General features: G+C 45.9%; 1 protein-coding gene across 5 annotated transcripts in view; it reads left to right on the plus strand.

Moving 5' to 3' along the window:
- The window catches only part of LIMS1 (LIM zinc finger domain containing 1), a 66,712-nt gene that overhangs the window by 10,891 nt on the left and 41,514 nt on the right, over nt 1-14,307 (plus strand). Inside the window, exon 1 of one of the 5 annotated variants that reach the window (XM_080573543.1) lies at nt 10,240-10,894. The exons of the other annotated variants lie outside the window; for them this stretch is intronic. The gene's annotated coding sequence lies outside the window, so the exon portion shown is untranslated. Of the gene's footprint in view, nt 1-10,239; nt 10,895-14,307 lie in introns of those variants that run through there. 5 annotated transcript variants of the gene reach the window in all.

The following is a 14,307-nucleotide window of genomic DNA, read 5'->3' on the forward strand; positions in this document are numbered from 1 at the left end:
TGAACACTTGTTGCTTAACATTTCTGATAACACGTGCAAGTGCTGGAGTGATTAACTGATTCCATGCTGGCGGGTGGCAGCAAGTCTTTCCCATTCCCATGGAAGCCAACTGAAATTCTGCTCCAGTCAGTGGTACTTGCTTAGACATAGGGGTCCATAGATGGCCAAATGAGACGAAATACGTACTAATACGTGGGAAGTAATTGTCAGTTTTGAAACCGTTTTTCTGTGTGTCAGGTATAGGTAGGAAACTATCCCTTTTTTGAGTTAGTTTTGTCAGGATGGTACAGTAAGGTCGATCTTGTAACAGTTACAGCTCAAGAAGGTAGTTTCCTAGTCTGTTCTTTCTTGTATTTGAAGAAGAGCAGCTGCTTATTAGATAAGTGGGCGCAGCATGTTTGCCCATTTCTGTGCCCGCAGATAAATGCCTTCAGTTGAGGATGTGTAGGTTGGCGTTTACGCCTGGTAAAGTGCATCTACTGTAGTTTTTGTCTCTATAATTAGTAGGGCTGTTTCAGCTTTTTTCATGCAAAAATCTAGATTTTAATTTAAAAAAATGATTGTTGCGTTATGTGACCCTGTAGCTTCACTTATGCCATTTTTAAACAGATCCTGGCAACACCCTCTTGCTACCGTAAATGAGTTTGCATAGCTTGGCAAACCGTCATGCAGGTTTACGGGTGAGGAAGAAAGTGAAATCCTGGATCCGCAGGCTGTGAAAAGCGAGCCCGTGCAGGTCTGCTCGCTCAGGAGCTCGCCACCTGGGTGGCAGCCGGGTTTCAGTCTCACCCGGCGGGGCATGAAAAAGCCGGGGAGGAATTAAGGCAGCATAGCGCTGTTAGCATGCGTGGCGAAAGGCGCCGTTGTGTTTGCACCGAGGGCCAGCAGAGCCGTGGCTTCTGCTTGCACCCACGTGCAGGGCTCTGCAGCGTCTGTGGCAGGACACTTTGGTGCGGGGAAGAAAGGAAGATAAGACTCAGAGTTTTAATGTCTGTCACTGTGGTTTTTAAGGTGCCTGGCTTATTTGGGCTGCTTGCTCAACATTTCTTGTGTTACTTTGCATTATAACAGTACTTTTCCAATGACGTTAAGAGCAGCACATTAGGATTTAATGGTACAAACATGATTCAGTATCTTCTCCCAGTCCATCATTAACCTGATTTGATTCTATACAACTGTAATGATTTATCCATTAAGCTGCTGAAATCATAGTCTGCGCAGGTTGTGTTCTGTTTGTGTCCCTAATTAATTTACATAAGGCTGCTGATTTCTGCTGAACGCTGAGCACCGCCACATCAGGTTACTGTGAGCTACCTGTTGCCTTCTCCTCTGTAACTACCTCTGTGACAGCCAGCTTCTGGAGGGAGAGGTTGGGAGGCAGTGTGAGAACACAAGGGCCTTGGTCCATCCTGGGCTCTGCTCTCAGCTGGGTCTTGATGCCATCAAACAGCAGCAGGGGGAGAAGAGGAGAGGGTCTTCCAAAATATGTCCAATATATAATTTTTCTTTTTTTAAATGAACTGGATAGGAGAGTTTGTACTGAATTGGTGTTCAGCATCACACTGCTGGAGCAATTTCAGTCCAGCTAGAGAAGCTGTAAAATGGGCTACACATAAACCGTGCCTCTAAACCACAATTTCAAGGACAATGTAGCTTACTGAAGGTCAGAGAGCAGGGCCAGGAATGGTATACAGAATATTTATTTATTTATTTATTTTTTCTGTTTGGGAAAGAGAGGTTAAAAGCAAACAAACGCAAGCAGCAAACAAAGGAAGCCTTTGCTTTGCCAAATGTCTTGCTTATAAGAACAAGAGCAATGAGATGCTCTTGAATTGGCATCCGTCTCCTGCCTGAGGGGGAAAAGAAGAGTCTCGGTTGTTCCTTAGTGGTGTCTCTTTTCAAACCCTTTCGGTTTTTATATCCTCAGTTATAGGTTGCTTGGACTGGTTGTTCTGTGTTTGGGAAGGTGCCTTTGAGCACTCAAAGCATGTATTAGTGTTGGCTGGATTATAAAGCATCCTCTTCCCCTTAAGTAGAGGATGTTGCTCTGAATAAAGAAGTGCAGCGCGTTCCTCTGGCTTTCTGTTCAGAGGGCGAAGGCAGCCTCACGCAGTCCCGGCGGTGATATTCGCGCCTCCCTTTGAGTAGGTATGTGCTTTTTGGCATGGCTGGCCTGTATGCATTCCCTAAGATTTTATTTAAAATATGCATTTCTATTGTACTTTATCCAAGTACAAATAATGTATTAATGAAGGTCTCTGTAACTGAAAGGAATTCAGCTGGAAATCCTGTGGCTTATCTGACCACAAGGAAAGTTTTATTTTCATTTCTTTTTCTTCCCTTTTGCCTCTTGCTTCCAGTATTTAATTGCTGCTCCATTGTTCCTGGCACTGACGGTTAAAGCTGAGGGCTGCTTTCTGTTTGTTGTTATTATTATTACTGACATCTTCTTGCATCCATAGGCTGAAAGTTGGGACGCGCAGAGACCAGAATTTAAAGAAACTCTGGGCCACTTTGAGTTCATTCTTCATGGAAATCAGATGTAATTTCAAGTTTTAGGCACAGGATAGTTTAAGATAATTTAAACCTGGATTTAAAAACTTCTCTTCTATAGTGATCCCGGGAATATAAAGCATGGAGTCCCATTTCTGAACATTGTGCATGTGAAGCTGTTCTCCTTCATCCCAGCAGCACTTCAGATGTATTTTCCCAACTGGCTTTTTGAAGGTGCTCCCATTGGGTTTGCTTCCATTTCACGTAGTATATTTCACATGACATTGGTGTATGTCATCTCCTCTGGCTGTATCTCTGTCTTAAATCCATTTACTGGGATTCCTGTGCTTTCTTTCCAAGCATTCACTGCTAACCACTAGTAAATCTGGAACATATTGGGACTTGGTGGGATGTTGTGTTTTCAAGGATTCATTGTTCCCCTTTATTAGCTGTGGCTGGCTATTGCCTTCCCCTCCCTACCTCCCACCCTCAGCTGTCTCTACTCCTTTCTTGCTGCACCAGCTTTTTCTACCCGAGCTGTCCCTGTTCATTGTTGTCTTTGTCTCCCCCCTCATGCAAATCCCATTTGAGCCATTTTGTCTGCAGTAACAGCAAGATGTTTAAGTAATTTGAAATGGCTCAGAAGAGCAGCCAGAGGCCTGGCATGAAGGATAAGATCTGAAATAAATTAGAAGAGATGTGCGACATCGCATCTTCTGCTTAATTCTCTTTTTCACCATTCTTTTTGTTTTGAACGTTGAGGATGAGGAAGTGTCTTGTTGTGTTTCTGTCACTGCCCAGTGTATTTTGAATCTCTTACATAAAGAAAAACTAATCTGAAATCTCTTCAGTCCTTGGTTGTAGCAAAAACAGGCACTGTGGCATTAAGTAGCGGGTTTCGTTGCAGCAGGCTGGCCTCCACTAGCACTTCAAGCTACTGCGGGGCACTTTTCCTTCCCCATTTCTAGGTTCACAGTCAGGTGGGAATGAAAAGTGACGAAGTGCCTCCACCTCCAGGTCATCACTGCCCCACAGGTTATGAACTGCAGCATGGGGGCTCTCCTGTGGAGCCACCGAGCCAGGCACGACCACTGCTGCTGCCCCTGTGCACACAGGAGCAAGACTGGGGCCCACTGATGCTGCTGGGGGGATCCCACGGCTGAACTTCCTCTGCCCAGTGCTGCATTGGGATTTTTATGCTTTAAAAAATGAATAAATAAAAACTTCCTCTGAGCTTTTTTCCCCCCTAACGTTGAGGCAAGCCAAATTATTTTTCCATGTGTGGTTTCAGATGAAAATACTTTTCTTCCTTTTTTTCTTTCTGTCAAAAGAAATAGTGGAAAAATTGTTGAGTATTATTCAAAAACTTTATTTTTTCTTCCTAGGCTTGCTCTTTACTTTGGACTGATGCCTCGTTTTTCAGTAGCAGATGATAGCTACTGAAATAGGCATCCACAAGAGAAGCAAAGTAACTTTTTAAAAATTAATTTAGTACTCTTTTTATACCTTACCAAAAGGGAAACACCTTATGCATAAATACGGGATCGGTGGTTGCATGTTATTGACATTGTCATGATCTAGAAATGTTAATGAAATAGAGATACTGTGAGCTGGTGCTTTTTTGCTGTCCCAGTGGAATTTTGTTATGCAGTGTGTTCAAAATAACTTGGCATCCTTGCAACTCTGTATTACTTAGAAAGCAGGAAAATAAATTTCGGAACTCCTTTCTTTCATCGGAATACCCCATACACAAAACTAGTGTTTCCTTTTTGTCACACACAACATCTGGGGATTTTGATGTCTTCTGTTCAAATAAGGTTGGTGATAGCTATTTTGAAAGAAGTACATCAGGGATTTTTTGGATCTGTATGGTTGTGGTATTTTCAAATTACTTCTTTGTAAGTTTTGAGTATTTATGGAAGCCCCAGGTAAAGCATGTTTCTTTCTAGGGCTTATGCATTTTTCATTTATTCCTGTCATTATTATAAGCATGTTACTTGAATTAAAGGAAAAATAAGCATATCATTCCAGGATGAGTTCTAGTGCTACTCTTCTACATTTTCACAATTTTTCCCACAAATAAAATTGGGCAAATGACCTCACACTATAGCTTAAGTTGTGGGAAAAGAAAAGTTAGTATGTACGTGCTGTTCTGAGCTCCTGACATGCAGCTGAACTTCATGACTGGCTGTTTTTATGGCAGTGAAAATAAATGGAAGTAGAAGCTGGAATGTCCATCGTCAGAGGAAGTTCAAATGATGTACCTAAAATCCACTGTGGATTAGCCCTGAATTTAGACTTTAGTCTCTAACTGCTTGTTAAGGATACACCATGACAGTAATTCTTTATCTTAACATGATCATTTATACACATTACACACTTCATAGGGGATTTATTATTAAAACCATATTTAGATTGGTTTTAAGGTCTTTGTGAATGCTACTTTCTCACATTCTTTCATGAAGGGTGTGTGTCTGGAGAGGTACTTAAAAGTACTTTTAATGGAAAAAAAATCTGAGAAATACCACACCCTGTTACTCCAAAGAGATCTTGTGGTGTTTTTCTTTTGCTTGTATTTCTTTTTATTCTTTTTTTGTTTCCTGAGATACATGCTACCTGAAAGTTGCACTGGAATATTTTATGGTGGTACTGGTATAAGAGCCTGTAATGGTGGGCCAGAGATGGATACCAGAGAGCAGATAAGTACTGATGTATCCATATTCCTTAAATTAGTGTTGAGTTGTGCATGGGATCATCTTTAAACCCAAAAAATCATCTCCCTTAAATCTAAACAAGGATGGCTATCAGAGTGTATGCAAGTCAATTTGAAACAGCTCGTAAACCACTGCAGTCTTCACGTATGAACAAATGCACTTCCTCTGTTCATCTGGTTGTTCATCTACCCATAATTTTTGCCATTAACTTTCCCCCAGCAGAGCCCACAAGTAACCTTTTGTGCTTGTGGTGGTGCCCTGAGGAGGTAGAACTGCAGAAAGGTGAAACTTGAGGTGATCCTTATTTTAGTCCCTACCAAGGAAAACAGGCTGTGGAGGAGCTGCCTGGGGGCAGTGGAAGTGGATTTTGGTAAAGACTGGGAGAAACAGAGGGGGGAATAAGGGACACGTAAATATATGACCTTCTGTTACCCCACTCCAGTTTTCATTTCCTGTCTCTTTCATAATTTGTCTGTAAATCATTTCTGCTGGCCTCAGATTGAAGCGATTGGGTTTCAGCAGTTGTCTGCTCATTGTCTGTAGGCGTCCTGCTTCTGTCACACAGCAGCCACTGTCCTCACGTTATATCTAGCACAGAGGTCTCCAAAGTGGGATACATGACAATGCATTGAGATATGGGAGAAAAAAAAAACAAAACTTCGGTAGTATATGTACATGATTTATAAATAACTATACATAAATTGGGGGTGTGTGCTCAGTATTTTTATTGATAGGGGTATGTGATCAAAATAGTTTGGAGACCACTGCTGTAGCAGACAGTAAGTTCTTTTTTTTTTTTTTTTCCCCTTATTTGCCACTTCATCATGTCTCTGCTAAATTCAGCCTTCTGCAAATACAGCCTTGCCCCAGCTTGCAGACGCTGTGTAACAAAACTAATCCCACAAGTAATTCCTCTGAATACCACCCCTTCTCCAACGGAAGACGTGTCCTAAGTGCACGGGCCGGGCTGAAAGCAAAGCGTGTTCGGGGCCTGCCAACTAATTTCAATGCGTTCGCGTGAGTGAGTGTGGTTTGTTTATTTTATTAATTTATTTTGAACGGAGGCTGGTGGTTACGGGGTGCCGCGCCGGGCCCAGGGGCGCTGGTGGGAGGGATGGAGGCGGAGGGGCCGCGGCCTAGCGCCAAGGAAAGGACGCGGCGCCCCCGGGGCGGGCGGGCGGCGGCAGGAGCGCGGGCTCCCGGAGCGCGGGCCCGGCGGGCGGGCTCGGGCGGGACCCGTCAGCCCCTCGCGGCCCGGCCGCGCCTCCGGGCCCGGATTCCTCCGGCTGCTCCTTCGCTCTTTGAAAAACACTTCCCCGCCCTCTCCAAAAAAAAAAAAAAAAAAGTGGTGTAAGAAATGAGTGTGCCGCCGGATGTCCCCTGCCCAGCTGTGTCTCCACCCGGTGCTTTGAGAGACGGTTTTTGAATGCCAGCCCTGCTGGCAGCTGAGGTTGGAGCTTACCACTAATGAATGCTTTGCGCACGAGTTCAAGCCCTGAAACCCTTCCCTCTTGCTTGAGTTAAACTGTTGTGATTTTTTTTTTTCCTTTTTAACTCCTGCTGGAGCGTGCTTCCAGGCTCCAGGTGGCCTGAAGTGAATATGCAAGCTCAGAGCCCTGCCCTGCACCCTCTCCTTTTTGACCCATGATAAGTGATGCTGCCTGTCTTAAATTCCCAGGCTCAGCTGCGTAGCATTTCCTAAGTTTGCAGGAGTGCTCGAGGGAAAATAGTTTAAGGACCATGAGATGCTCAAACGTAAGAGTCAGGTCCGTACATAGCAGAGGGAAGCAGACAGTGGAGGACTGTAATATGTAAAGACATTAGTCATTTGGAGAATGCGTCTGCTTTGACACCCCCTTCCAACCTCAAATAAGGGAAAAAAAACTGCCAGAGGAATAAAATTCTAGGGTTACAGTACATTTAAAATTCCACAGGTGAAAAGAAAAAAAAAAAAGGCAATGCTCTTTGTTACAGCCAGCAGGATGGAGTAATACCTCAGCTCATCCTGTAGCTATGACTGCTCTGCTTTGCTGTAAGGTGTCCCCATCTTTCAATGGAAAAAAGAATCAGATGATAGCGGCAGCTTAGAAAGTTTGTGCATAGCTATTGTCACATAAAGCAGAATTAATTGTCAGAGCTTTAAAATATGTGCAGTGTGTTTACTGGCTTTCTGCAAATTGGCACCCTTAGAATTTTCTGGTAGTAATTGCACCAGAGCTTTGTGCTTCTAAAGTCCAACATAAGACTTTAATGGTGAATGATTACATATTTTTTTGGTTTTGTCTTCTGAAGAATACCCTTTTGCTTCTTACCAGCTTAAACATTCAACACACAATCCTGCCTCTTTGTTATGGTATGTAATCCTGCACCTTCCAACTGTACTGCTATAAAAGCACTGATCCAGAAAATAAGTCCTTGGATAAGCCACTTGGTGAGGGGAGGAGGGTGATGGGCAGGGACTGCAAATCTTCTTGGGTGATGAAGCTGGACAAGGTGCTGGTATGATTTCTGCAGATGTAAGACCCTAGTGCTGCTGGCCTGAAGGGGTGGAGGAGTTCCTGAGCATTAAAGCCCTGACATGCAACATAGACACGCGGATTGGAATGGGCTGGCCTGTGAAGAGACAATTTTCAGGCTGCCATGACTTCAGAAAGCATGTTGTATGTATTTCCAGTTAGCTAGAAAGTCCCTCTGCCTGGAGAAGATGAATCTGTATGCATCTTTGCACTCTTCATTTTCTTAACTCCCCAAATAGAATGGGAAAAGAGCAAGAGGGGAAAGCAGCATGGTGGGTGAGGTGGAAGGATAAGCACTGAAATCTTTTGTTACCCACATGGTAATGATTTCTGTTGCTAGTATGCAAGTATTCTAAACAGTGTGTAACAAAAAGCTTCAAGGAAGTTTGGTGTTGACACAGATTTATTCAAAAATCGAAACCCGGCTAATAACGTGATTGATGTTCAGTAGTCAAAAGAGTTATTTGTAGGTAGGTCATCTGAATCAGAGAGCCTACAGCCCCTTTCTGAATCTTTAAAGTACCTTACAGTTGTCAGAGGTTGTGTTGGGAACGCTTGAAATTTTAAAGAGTGACTCACTGTATTTTCCCCTCCAAACAATTAAGCTGAGTTCATCTTCACTGGTCTGATATGTAATAACTTGTTTTTCCCATTTCTGCTGCCTAAATTTATTCCTCTAGTCTTGTTAAATGTAAACCTTTTTAATGAATTTTTATGGTGCAGTCAATCAGTAACTGAGAAGTTCACATCTGCAAGTAGGATTGCCACAGATGTCTGAATTACACCATAATTCTGTGCAGTTTCTTGATCTAGGCATCGAGCAAATCCTTCTTGAAAGAAATCCAGGCTTTGCAGTCAGTAAGTTTTCTGGCTTGTTGCTGTTTTGCCAGGCAGGCGTTAATGCCCTAGCTCTCATTTCTGTTCTGTAGTGCAGCCCGGGCTGGGTAGTCAGGTCCAGAGAGATGTTGTCTTGGCTGATGCTTCAGCAAGAAACCTGTTAGATGCAGTGAGATTCGCATAAATAATAAATGTCACCTGGTAGTGTCCATGCTCTGGCTTTCTTCACCAGCCAAGCTGCTGTCCTTTTTGCAAAAGTATAATGGGACAACGCTTGCAGGGCCTGGTGAGAAACTTCCAAGCTCTGGGGCCAGAGAGCTTGGGAGGAAAGTGGTTAACGATAGTGTTAGCCAGGGTATGAGTGCTGGATGCTCTGTAAGAGCCATGGATTCAGCGCTGTCTCATTTCCTCTTCCAAGTCTCGCTGGGGACAGGGGAGCCCATTAATGACATTTTCCATCATGGGCTTCAGTTTCACAGCATGAGGCTGGTTGTGCAGCCTGCTTCCAGCTTCACACAGCTGGCAGTGAGTGCAGCTAGGATCAGTATGAAATGTGTAAATAAGTTCCTAAAGGGGATTTATCTTCTGCTCTTCCCATACCATTCCACCGACATAGCCTTTCCTTTTGCATTGAATTTTGTTTATTTTCCCCTGGCTGTCACTGTTATCGTTTAATCCTTAAAGATAATAGCAATGTGCAGCAATAATGTTCAGGAAGAATGCTTTTCTCAACATTCATGTCAAACAGTGAGATACAATTTCGGTAATATTTTGGCTTAATCATGTGCCTGTGGTGCCAGCAGTAGTACAGAGACCACTGTAATGCTTGTTAGGGATGCGTTTTGAGAGCCCATATAAAAGGCCCCAGAGGGCTAGCAGAAGAGTGAATGCATGGTTTATACTTGAAAAAGGTGGCAAAAATAGACTGCTGGAGGATTTAAGACCAATAAGCCTAACTTTGATCCCTAGCAATGTATGGCTATGGTTAATGCTCAGTATATAAACACTAAGAGAATGGTACAGTATTTAAAAAGAAGCGTGGATTTCCAAGAACAGATGAATTCAAAGCAGTCAGTATTCCAGCTCTGACAGGTGACCTTGCATAGGGAGCAGAGGGGAGGGAATGAATGAGGTCTATCAGTGGATGCTGGCTCGCACAAAATTCCACCAGCAGGCAAGAGAAAAGTATTCCAGAGCCGTCGTGGTTAGCTTTGTTGGAGCACAAGCCTTGCAGCTTCTCCTGCTTCTTGTATATACCCATTCTCTCCTGCCCCTGCTTTGTCACTGTCCTGTGCCATTTGGTGAAGTTCCACTGCTACCACCTCACCTTCCTTCGTCTTCCCCTTCCGAGATGTGTCGGTTTGGACTCCAGGCTGGGCCTCACCGCTGCGGGCTGTGTTTTGTAGGGAAGCACTTTTCACTTAGGAAGTGATCGTCTAGGTGAAGTTGCCGGAAGGAAGTCGTACATATGCTAGAAAAAAAAATAATAGCATTTGATCGGGAATTGTTGTTATGACACAAAGCCACCAGCGGACCCTACCCAACAGGACCTTACAGGAGTTCCTCCTTTCCCACCGGCATTCAATAACTCGATCGGCGACCCGGACACAGCCTGTGAAGTCCGCAGGTGCCCCTGACTTGGAGGGGTAGCAGCAGCCTCGGGGGGCACGGGAGAGGCATTCAGGGTGGTCGTGGCAGGCTGGAGAGAGGTCCACAACAAAGAGGCTGAAGTGTCACAGAGAGAAGTGCTAAGGAAAGCACTCGTGAAGGAGAATTCAAATGGCCGTGGCACGCTGAAAAGGGATCTGGAGGGTGTAGTGAAAGGACCTAGCATTATGATGTACTTGCACTGAAAAGCAGATCGTCTTTTGGAAATGTTGTGTGTAAAAAACAAAGGGTGGTCGACCTAGATTTGTTTGAAAGGGCTGTGTGTTCATTACTGAGACAGCCTGAGAGCAGTCCTGCCAGAGGAGGACAACAGAGAGGCCTTGTTAGAGCCTAAAAAGCACTCGGGAAAGACCGGAGAGAGCGCAGCACCCGCTAGTTGGTGCACTCCGCTTTACTGAAACCCGGGAACAGGGCTGCTTCCACGGACGGCAGATCTATTTTGGTTGTGAGCTAATGTGTCTGCAGTCTCCGTGAGCGAATTAGGAGGAACGTGATAGCCCTGCCCGGGAGTTAGAGTCGCTCTTCTCACCGAACAGCCTTGCCTCCTGTGTGCCCGTCCACCAGAAAGGAGATGGTGCGGCCGGCCGGGTGGGGGGGGTGCAGACAGAGGAGGCGAAGTGGGACGCTGCCCTGACGTGCCCCTGCTGCGTGCATCGGCGCGGGATGGTAAGTGCCCACGGCCGTGCTGCCTGCATGCGACAGGTACGTGTGCCTCCCCATGTGTCAGGATCCGGCCACGAGGAACGATCCAGCCGTGCCGGGCAGCTGTAGCCCCGCTGTTTGTGTTCCCCCATCACATACTGCAGAGGAGGCAGGAGGTAAGAAAAGCAGTGCTGATCTCTTCCCTTTCTGGCCCTGAGGATCCTGGCTTTTTAGGGTCTGGTTGATGCAGCCCTGGGCACCGTAAGGGGAATTATAACAGTAAGCAGGACCACGGGCAGATTCAAAGTAGGCAGCTGGATGAACATGCCTTCAGGGATTCAAAACTGGTGAGTAGCATTCATTAGCTTTGGGGCAAATTCTGTGGTTTCACTGCCCTGCTCAGCAAGAGCAATGCCGCTTTCACATCTTCCAGGGGTGTGCTGGTGGAAAGGTCGAGCTTCTCTCCTGTCATTCCCATTCATGTTAGAGAAGAGGAAGCTTTTGACAGCTCCCAACACCAAATACTTGCTCAGCGTCATGATGTGATGGGAGAGCAGCGGGCAGGGCAGGGCAGGGCTGAGGAGGGGGAGAAGGAGGAGGAGGAAGAGGAGTGCAGCCCGCAGCGGTGCGCAGCTCTCCAGCTCCATCTGCGGGGAGTTCTGCGGGGTGCAGGGATGGGGTCACCCCTCCACCTCAGGGGAGATGCCTTAAAGCTGCCGGGCAGGGACCCGGTTTGGACAAAGCCAAAGCTGTCAGGAAGCGCTGGGTGGGTTTGGTGCGAAGCAGGCGAGGGAGGTGACGAGCTGTGGTTCAGCTCTGTGGCAGATCTTGTCATCGCAGTGGGTGCAGGGACAGCTCTGTGACTTCTTGTGAGCCCCGGGTTTCAGCTGCCTCGTGTTGGCAGGGGGAGGCGTGCAGCTCACGTTCAGATGACTTCCGAAATGTGTGGAAGACATCTTCTAATGGCAAGGGGAAGCACGTCACTGATTAATGGGGAAGGATGATTGCAAACCTTGAGAGGGCTGGGATCAGAAGGTCCTGAAAAGATGCAAAATACTGTTTTTACAAAGTTGCTCTTGGTTCCAGGATTCCCCTGGCTGCGGCTTACCGTCCCAGGAGGGGTCACCTCCTGGCACCACCCCAGCTGAGGGAACTTCTCACTTTAGATGAAATGGAGAGGTGCTTCTTGCCTGCTCCCTCTTCTGTCCCTTGTGCTGAGAGTGGCACATATCCCTCCCTTGCTTGGCACCAGCTGAATTCACTAACCAGCTCCCCCCCTCCATAAAAAGGTCATCTTCTGGTGGGTTGCAACAGCTCGGAGAGAGCTCTGGTGAGAGCAAGAGATGGCCCGAAGGAGGGCACTGCTCCCTGCAGCTGGGGTTGGAGGTGAGGAAGGAGCATTGTGGTTGCGGGAGGAAGAGCCGGGGAACCTAAGAAAAGGAACCAGACTTTGCGCTTTCAGTGGTGGTGAGCTCCTAGATCAGCCCAGTCATCTCACGTCTACACCCTGCGCAGACTGGAACAGCTGAGACGTGAGTAAGTGCTTCCTTCTGCTTTGCTCGGTGAGCGGTGACCCCTCGGGGTGGCAGGGCAGGCAGCTGCAGGGTGCGACTGTCTGCCTTCTCCGCCAGCCCCTGGCAATGCCAGCACCTCCGAGAGCTCCTGGTGGGGAGCTGCCCAAACTGCCCGAAGCAGGGAGGAGGGCACAGACCTGACCTGGAGCTGCGGGGCATTCCGGAGCAGCCCTGAGGACCTGCTGCTGCTCTGGTTCAAAGGGAAATCCTATGGAAAACGTGGGACTGAAGCAGTTCCCTCCCATAGGCAACCTTTGCTTTACAACACCGGCCTAATTCCAGGCCTAGCCCATGCTCAGCCCCTCTTCTCTCCCTTGGGGGCTGCCACCCCCTCTTCTGCTGGTGCTGGAAGCTCAGTGCCAGGACCTCACGAGGTTGTCTGGGGTGATTGGAGTGGCTCCGTGCTGCACTTCCCCATTATGGCTCGTCTGCGCAAGCAGAGACCGCAGAGACAGGGCAGTGCGCGTTAGCAAGGGCTGGCTTTGTCCCGCTCTCTGCTGTAACGTCGTTTGCAAGTTTTCTTTCAGCACGGCGTTTTGGCTTGGTTATACAATAGGACCACCTAGTCTGAAGTAAACAAAACTGAAAAATCGTGTTTACCCAGGCCAAATTCCTTAATAAATGACTCAGACTTGTTTTTTTTTTTTTTTTTAAAAAAGTGTTAATTTAAAAGTTAACGCGTGTTTTCCTAGTTCCCTTTTAACAGATGCTTATTGGCATTTTCCATGTAGTCACGCAGCTTTTACAGTCACCATGAATCAACCAACTGTCCTTGGCTTCCTTTGAAAGTGGGCCTGCTGGCCTACGAGCGATATATGAAATAATACGCACTGGAATAGCAAGTGGCCTCTCTTTCATTCCGCACTGCAACAGCTTTATTGTGATTTTTTTTTTTTGTATCCTCAGGAACAAACCGCACTTACCTTGACATTTGCCGTGCTGCTTTTGAGAGACAAAGCTGCGGTGCATTCTTTCTCCTAGTCTGGTAAACTGTCTGGTGATAAATTTAATACAACTTCGCTGCTGTTTCTGTGCTTGCGGGACTTCACAGGAAGAGATAAGAAGTTCAAATGAGGAAGCACTATGCGGCGTTATAGGAAACAGCAGCTTGGAAAGATAACTTACATTGTTAATTTGTCCAGAGAAAAGGGTTACTGATAAGGTTAAGTGGCCTAAAGACAGAAATAGCAAGAAGGAGAGTGTAGAGAAACACAGTGGAGAAGAAAAAGCAAATTTAATATCTGTTGTTATGGACTAGTATTATTTGGTGCATACAATCAAAATATTCAGGAAAGGTTAATGAGATGAGTGCATTTTCTAACAAAAGTCTTGCAAGAAGGCCCTAAAAGGCAAGGCATTGTGCAACAGACTTCAGAGATGCATTGAATATTGCAGATAAATACATTACAGATAAATAAACTAAGTACAGTTTTAAATATCCAAATAGATCTGATTTCTGCAGTACCCTTAGTGGCACTATCAAATCCCAGCACAAATGTTGTGTCTCAGAGCAGCACATCAGTTTCTCCATTAAATGCTGCTGTAAATCAGAGGCTGGCCCTGCTCAGTTTCACTGCTTTGGAGAATCAAGGGCAAGTAGTCATGTTTTCCCATGCTGTATTTGCTTTTAACTTCTGTTTTGTAAAACAAACGCTAATCTGAAAAGGACAGGAATGTTAGAGGTCTTCTCCATAAACACACAAATTGATAAATACCTTTCTGAGCGATCAAGAAAAGAACAGCAATTTTCTTGAATTCCTTTATAAACTCTACAAGAATATTTTGCAACCCCTATTGTCAGTATGTGGTTGAATAGTGTGAGGAGGGTTAGATACTTGTGGTTAGAAGATATGAAACCTTTAG

The sequence above is a fragment of the Anser brachyrhynchus genome (genome assembly GCF_964034855.1).
Source record: "Anser brachyrhynchus genome assembly, chromosome: 1".
In the NCBI taxonomy this organism is placed as follows: Eukaryota; Metazoa; Chordata; class Aves; order Anseriformes; family Anatidae; genus Anser; species Anser brachyrhynchus.